Source organism: Ranitomeya imitator, chromosome 2 (genome assembly GCF_032444005.1).
Source record: "Ranitomeya imitator isolate aRanImi1 chromosome 2, aRanImi1.pri, whole genome shotgun sequence".
NCBI lineage: Eukaryota > Metazoa > Chordata > Amphibia > Anura > Dendrobatidae > Ranitomeya > Ranitomeya imitator.
The window spans coordinates 362,608,365-362,616,739 of record NC_091283.1 but is presented as its reverse complement, the minus strand read 5'-3'; positions in this window follow the sequence as shown (position 1 = coordinate 362,616,739).

Below are 8,375 nucleotides of genomic sequence, written 5' to 3'. Positions count from 1 at the left end.
GCGCTCTATTAGGAGGACTGTCGGTTGCGCTCTATTAGGACTGTCGGTTGCGCTCTATTAGGAGGACTGTCGGTTGCGCTCTATTAGGACTGTCGGTTGCGCTCTATTAGGACTGTAGGTTGCGCTCTATTAGGAGGACTGTCGGTTGCGCTCTATTAGGACTGTCGGTTGCGCTCTATTAGGACTGTCGGTTGCGCTCTATTACAGTGGCGTAGGAAGGGGGGTGCGGGGGGGGCGGGCCGCCCCGGGCGGCACACTGCGGGGGGCGGGTCGGCCGGCGCTGCAGAAGGAGGAGAAAAAAAAAAAAACGTGGGCCCTTTAAGTCTTCGGGCGCCCGCCCCCTTCCCCCGGTGCCAGCGCTAATAATACTCACCTCTCCTGGTTCCTGCGGCTGCGCGGTAGCTGCAGCCAGCGTCTTCAGCGCCCTCTGACTCTGCGACGTCTCAGGGCAGAGGGTGCGATTGTATCATCACTGCGCGCTCAGCCTCTCTGTCCTGAGCGTCGCAGAGCCGGAGAGACGCTGACTGCACCGGACCTGCACTGGGAACGGGAGAGGTGAGGATTTTACTTTTTTTTTTTTTTCTTTATGTCTGTCTGGGGGCAATGCTGGAGACCCTGGGGCAGATTTCTGGACACACTGGGCAATGCTGGACACTGGGGCAGATTTCTGGACAGACTGGGGCAGATTTATGGACACACTGGGCAATGCTGGACACTGGGGCAGATTTCTGGACAGACTGGGGCAGATTTATGGACACACTGGGCAATGCTGGACACTGGGGCAGATTTCTGGACAGACTGGGGCAGATTTCTGGACACACTGGGCAATGCTGGACACTGGGGCAGATTTCTGGACAGACTGGGGCAGATTTCTGGACACACTGGGCAATGCTGGACACTGGGGCAGATTTCTGGACAGACTGGGGCAGATTTATGGACACACTGGGCAATGCTGGACACTGGGGCAGATTTCTGGACAGACTGGGGCAGATTTCTGGACACACTGGGCAATGCTGGACACTGGGGCAGATTGCTGGACACACTGGCGGCAATGCTGGACACACTGGGACAATGCTGGACACACTGGGGCAGATTGCTGGACACACTGGGGCAGATTGCTGGACACACTGGGGCAGATTGCTGGACACACTGGGGCAGATTGCTGGACAACATGGGGGTAATATGCTGGACACACTGGGGGCAGGACTTGAGGCATGGGCAGAATGTAGATACGGGGCAGGATGGATACGATGGAGACTGATGGGGCAGGATGGGGAGATCATATGGGGTAGAATGGATACTCATGAGGGCAGGATGGGAGAACATATGGCTGGAGCCAGGAATGAGATAAACGGGGCCAGGATGGGGGATATTACCATAGGGGCTAATTAAGGGATATTATTACTGCAGTGATGTATTTATTTTATTTTTTGAGTATACTGTTTTAAATGGGGGGCGGTCCTGTTACTGTGCAGAGTGACACTATATCGCCTTTTTTTCTTCGTGGTGTAATGTAGAAGTTGTTAAAAATTAAGTAATGTGTTCTACAAGCGGAGCTCGAGATAACTGTGTTATTTCCTGCAGAAACGAGTCCTGGCTAGAAGAAATGATGGCGGTCTGTGCTGGATAAAAGATGAAGGACTTCATCTAGAGACGTCACTGGTGAGTCAGTGTTACCTATACACTGACACTATATACTGTATACTATATACAAAGGTCCTGTGTACAATGTCACCAGTGATCACTGTACCTATACATTATATGCAGAGCTCCTGTGTATAATATCACCAGTGATCTCAGTATTACCTCTACACAGACACTGCATACTAAGTACAGATCTCCTGTGTATAATGGCACTTATGGTGATAGTATGGTGCTTTTTTTTTATTACTGATCAGTATTGTAGTATTCAGTCACTATGTGGTGGTAATATGTGGTCTGGAAATGGTGTTGTGGTATTTGTCCCTTGTATGTACTATTTGGTCACCAAGTGGTGGTAATATGTGATCTGGTCATGGTGAGGCGGTATTTGTCCCTTGTATATAGTATTATTTGGTCCCTATGTGGTCTGGTCATGGTGTGGTGGTGTTTCTTCCTGTATGTGATATTATTGGTCTTGGTATAGTGGATTCTGTTGTGTATGGCGGTCATTTGTTCTCTCTGATTTTAATTATTTAAAAGTCACAGGTTTGGCATGTGGGGGTGACACCATTAGGCCCAGTTTAAGTTCTACAAAACAGGAAAACTATTTTTGGTACCTTTGTGTGTATTGAGCAGGGGGGGGGGGGGGGAGGGGGGGGGGGGGGCGCCAAACTCGGGAGCAGCCCCGGGCGGCAAAAGCTCTAGCTACGCCTCTGCTCTATTAGGACTGTAGGTTGCGCTCTATTAGGACTGTTGGTTGCGCTCTATTAGGACTGTAGGTTGCGCTCTATTAGGAGGACTGTCGGTCGCGCTCTATTAGGACTGTCGGTTGCGCTCTATTAGGACTGTCGGTTGCGCTCTATTAGGACTGTCGGTTGCGCTCTATTAGGAGTACTGTCGGTTGCGCTCTATTAGGAATGTCGGTTGCGCTCTATTAGGAGGACTGTCGGTTGCGCTCTATTAGGACTGTGGGTTGCGCTCTATTAGGACTGTCGGTTGCGCTCTATTAGGACTGTAGGTTGCGCTCTATTAGGACTGTCGGTTGCGCTCTATTAGGACTGTCGGTTGCGCTCTATTAGGACTGTCGGTTGCGCTCTATTAGGACTGTCGGTTGCGCTCTATTAGGAGGACTGTCGGTTGCGCTCTATTAGGACTGTCGGTTGCGCTCTATTAGGACTGTCGGTTGCGCTCTATTAGGACTGTAGGTTGCGCTCTATTAGGAGGACTGTCGGTTGCCCTCTATTAGGAATGTCGGTTGCGCTCTATTAGGAGGACTGTCGGTTGCGCTCTATTAGGACTGTGGGTTGCGCTCTATTAGGACTGTCGGTTGCGCTCTATTAGGACTGTAGGTTGCGCTCTATTAGGACTGTAGGTTGCGCTCTATTAGGACTGTAGGTTGCGCTCTATTAGGACTGTTGGTTGCGCTCTATTAGGACTGTAGGTTGCGCTCTATTAGGAGGACTGTCGGTTGCGCTCTATTAGGAGGACTGTCGGTTGCGCTCTATTAGGACTGTCGGTTGCGCTCTATTAGGACTGTCGGTTGCGCTCTATTAGGACTGTCGGTTGCGCTCTATTAGGACTGTCGGTTGCGCTCTATTAGGACTGTCGGTTGCGCTCTATTAGGAGGACTGTCGGTTGCGCTCTATTAGGACTGTCGGTTGCGCTCTATTAGGACTGTCGGTTGCGCTCTATTAGGACTGTCGGTTGCGCTCTATTAGGACTGTCTGTTGCGCTCTATTAGGAGGACTGTCGGTTGCGCTCTATTAGGAGGACTGTCGGTTGCGCTCTATTAGGACTGTCGGTTGCGCTCTATTAGGAGGACTGTCGGTTGCGCTCTATTAGGAGGACTGTCGGTTGCGCTCTATTAGGACTGTCGGTTGCGCTCTATTAGGACTGTCGGTTGCGCTCTATTAGGACTGTCGGTTGCGCTCTATTAGGACTGTAGGTTGCGCTCTATTAGGACTGTCGGTTGCGCTCTATTAGGACTGTCGGTTGCGCTCTATTAGGACTGTCGGTTGCGCTCTATTAGGACTGTCGGTTGCGCTCTATTAGGACTGTCGGTTGCGCTCTATTAGGACTGTCGGTTGCGCTCTATTAGGACTGGCGGTTGCGCTCTATTAGGACTGTCGGTTGCGCTCTATTAGGACTGTCGGTTGCGCTCTATTAGGACTGTAGGTTGCGCTCTATTAGGAGGACTGTCGGTTGCGCTCTATTAGGACTGTCGGTTGCGCTCTATTAGGACTGTAGGTTGCGCTCTATTAGGACTGTCGGTTGCGCTCTATTAGGACTGTCGGTTGCGCTCTATTAGGACTGTCGGTTGCGCTCTATTAGGACTGTCGGTTGCGCTCTATTAGGACTGTCGGTTGCGCTCTATTAGGACTGTCGGTTGCGCTCTATTAGGACTGTAGGTTGCGCTCTATTAGGAGGACTGTCGGTTGCGCTCTATTAGGACTGTCGGTTGCGCTCTATTAGGACTGTCGGTTGCGCTCTATTAGGACTGTCGGTTGCGCTCTATTTGGACTGTCGGTTGTGCTCTATTAGGACTGTCGGTTGCGCTCTATTAGGACTGTCGGTTGCGCTCTATTAGGACTGTCGGTTGCGCTCTATTAGGACTGTCGGTTGCGCTCTATTAGGACTGTCGGTTGCGCTCTATTAGGACTGTAGGTTGCGCTCTATTAGGAGGACTGTCGGTTGCGCTCTATTAGGACTGTCGGTTGCGCTCTATTAGGACTGTCGGTTGCGCTCTATTAGGACTGTCGGTTGCGCTCTATTAGGAGGACTGTCGGTTGCGCTCTATTAGGACTGTCGGTTGCGCTCTATTAGGACTGTCGGTTGCGCTCTATTAGGACTGTCGGTTGCGCTCTATTAGGACTGTCTGTTGCGCTCTATTAGGAGGACTGTCGGTTGCGCTCTATTAGGAGGACTGTCGGTTGCGCTCTATTAGGACTGTCGGTTGCGCTCTATTAGGAGGACTGTCGGTTGCGCTCTATTAGGAGGACTGTCGGTTGCGCTCTATTAGGACTGTCGGTTGCGCTCTATTAGGACTGTCGGTTGCGCTCTATTAGGACTGTCGGTTGCGCTCTATTAGGACTGTAGGTTGCGCTCTATTAGGACTGTCGGTTGCGCTCTATTAGGACTGTCGGTTGCGCTCTATTAGGACTGTCGGTTGCGCTCTATTTGGACTGTCGGTTGCGCTCTATTAGGACTGTCGGTTGCGCTCTATTAGGACTGTCGGTTGCGCTCTATTAGGACTGTCGGTTGCGCTCTATTAGGACTGTCGGTTGCGCTCTATTAGGACTGTCGGTTGCGCTCTATTAGGACTGTAGGTTGCGCTCTATTAGGAGGACTGTCGGTTGCGCTCTATTAGGACTGTCGGTTGCGCTCTATTAGGACTGTAGGTTGCGCTCTATTAGGAGGACTGTCGGTTGCGCTCTATTAGGACTGTCGGTTGCGCTCTATTAGGACTGTAGGTTGCGCTCTATTAGGACTGTCGGTTGCGCTCTATTAGGACTGTCGGTTGCGCTCTATTAGGACTGTCGGTTGCGCTCTATTAGGACTGTCGGTTGCGCTCTATTAGGACTGTCGGTTGCGCTCTATTAGGACTGTCGGTTGCGCTCTATTAGGACTGTAGGTTGCGCTCTATTAGGAGGACTGTCGGTTGCGCTCTATTAGGACTGTCGGTTGCGCTCTATTAGGACTGTCGGTTGCGCTCTATTAGGACTGTCGGTTGCGCTCTATTTGGACTGTCGGTTGCGCTCTATTAGGACTGTCGGTTGCGCTCTATTAGGACTGTCGGTTGCGCTCTATTAGGACTGTCGGTTGCGCTCTATTAGGACTGTCGGTTGCGCTCTATTAGGACTGTCGGTTGCGCTCTATTAGGACTGTAGGTTGCGCTCTATTAGGAGGACTGTCGGTTGCGCTCTATTAGGACTGTCGGTTGCGCTCTATTAGGACTGTCGGTTGCGCTCTATTAGGACTGTCGGTTGCGCTCTATTAGGAGGACTGTCGGTTGCGCTCTATTAGGACTGTCGGTTGCGCTCTATTAGGACTGTCGGTTGCGCTCTATTAGGACTGTCGGTTGCGCTCTATTAGGACTGTCTGTTGCGCTCTATTAGGAGGACTGTCGGTTGCGCTCTATTAGGAGGACTGTCGGTTGCGCTCTATTAGGACTGTCGGTTGCGCTCTATTAGGAGGACTGTCGGTTGCGCTCTATTAGGAGGACTGTCGGTTGCGCTCTATTAGGACTGTCGGTTGCGCTCTATTAGGACTGTCGGTTGCGCTCTATTAGGACTGTCGGTTGCGCTCTATTAGGACTGTAGGTTGCGCTCTATTAGGACTGTCGGTTGCGCTCTATTAGGACTGTCGGTTGCGCTCTATTAGGACTGTCGGTTGCGCTCTATTTGGACTGTCGGTTGCGCTCTATTAGGACTGTCGGTTGCGCTCTATTAGGACTGTCGGTTGCGCTCTATTAGGACTGTCGGTTGCGCTCTATTAGGACTGTCGGTTGCGCTCTATTAGGACTGTCGGTTGCGCTCTATTAGGACTGTAGGTTGCGCTCTATTAGGAGGACTGTCGGTTGCGCTCTATTAGGACTGTCGGTTGCGCTCTATTAGGACTGTAGGTTGCGCTCTATTAGGACTGTCGGTTGCGCTCTATTAGGACTGTCGGTTGCGCTCTATTAGGACTGTCGGTTGCGCTCTATTAGGACTGTCGGTTGCGCTCTATTAGGACTGTAGGTTGCGCTCTATTAGGAGGACTGTCGGTTGCGCTCTATTAGGACTGTCGGTTGCGCTCTATTAGGACTGTCGGTTGCGCTCTATTAGGACTGTAGGTTGCGCTCTATTAGGACTGTCGGTTGCGCTCTATTAGGACTGTCGGTTGCGCTCTATTAGGACTGTCGGTTGCGCTCTATTTGGACTGTCGGTTGCGCTCTATTAGGACTGTCGGTTGCGCTCTATTAGGACTGTCGGTTGCGCTCTATTAGGACTGTCGGTTGCGCTCTATTAGGACTGTCGGTTGCGCTCTATTAGGACTGTCGGTTGCGCTCTATTAGGACTGTAGGTTGCGCTCTATTAGGAGGACTGTCGGTTGCGCTCTATTAGGACTGTCGGTTGCGCACTATTAGGACTGTAGGTTGCGCTCTATTAGGACTGTCGGTTGCGCTCTATTAGGACTGTCGGTTGCGCTCTATTAGGACTGTCGGTTGCGCTCTATTAGGACTGTCGGTTGCGCTCTATTAGGACTGTAGGTTGCGCTCTATTAGGAGGACTGTCGGTTGCGCTCTATTAGGACTGTCGGTTGCGCTCTATTAGGACTGTCGGTTGCGCTCTATTAGGACTGTCGGTTGCGCTCTATTAGGAGGACTGTCGGTTGCGCTCTATTAGGACTGTCGGTTGCGCTCTATTAGGACTGTCGGTTGCGCTCTATTAGGACTGTCGGTTGCGCTCTATTAGGACTGTCTGTTGCGCTCTATTAGGAGGACTGTCGGTTGCGCTCTATTAGGAGGACTGTCGGTTGCGCTCTATTAGGACTGTCGGTTGCGCTCTATTAGGAGGACTGTCGGTTGCGCTCTATTAGGAGGACTGTCGGTTGCGCTCTATTAGGACTGTCGGTTGCGCTCTATTAGGACTGTCGGTTGCGCTCTATTAGGACTGTCGGTTGCGCTCTATTAGGACTGTAGGTTGCGCTCTATTAGGACTGTCGGTTGCGCTCTATTAGGACTGTCGGTTGTGCTCTATTAGGACTGTCGGTTGCGCTCTATTTGGACTGTCGGTTGCGCTCTATTAGGACTGTCGGTTGCGCTCTATTAGGACTGTCGGTTGCGCTCTATTAGGACTGTCGGTTGCGCTCTATTAGGACTGTCGGTTGCGCTCTATTAGGACTGTCGGTTGCGCTCTATTAGGACTGTAGGTTGCGCTCTATTAGGAGGACTGTCGGTTGCGCTCTATTAGGACTGTCGGTTGCGCTCTATTAGGACTGTAGGTTGCGCTCTATTAGGACTGTCGGTTGCGCTCTATTAGGACTGTCGGTTGCGCTCTATTAGGACTGTCGGTTGCGCTCTATTAGGACTGTCGGTTGCGCTCTATTAGGAGGACTGTCGGTTGCGCTCTATTAGGCCGCCGTCACACATGCGAGTTTTACGGACGTAAGAGCGCAGAATCTACGTCCGTAAAACTCGCAAAAAATACGGCACAATTATTCTCTATGCCCCTGCTCCTATTTGCCGTATTTTACTGATCAGTATTATACGGCTTTCTACGGCCGTACAAAATCGCAGCATGCTGCGTTTGTCACCGTACTGCGCAAGAAATACGCCAATGAAAGTCTATGGAAGCGTGAAAAATACGGATTACACACGGACAAGCAGTGTGACTTGCGAGAAATACGCAGCGCTGTTAGAGAGAAAAGCCGGTAATTCAGTGCAGTGTACAGTAAAATCACACTGACAGCTTACAGTAGAATAGGTAGAATAAATGTGTACACATAGAATAGGTATATATATATATATATATATGTCAGTGAGACACATATATGTATATATATTAATATTTATTCCAGCGCTATACAGCTTGAAAGCCTGTAATTCAATTACCGGCTTTTTCTTTCTCCTTCCTAAAACCCGACATGATTTGAGACATGGTTTACATACAGTAAACCATGTCTTCTCTCCATTTTTTTGCAGATTCCACACTACTAATGTCAGTAGTGTGTATCTGCAAAATTTGGCCGTTCTA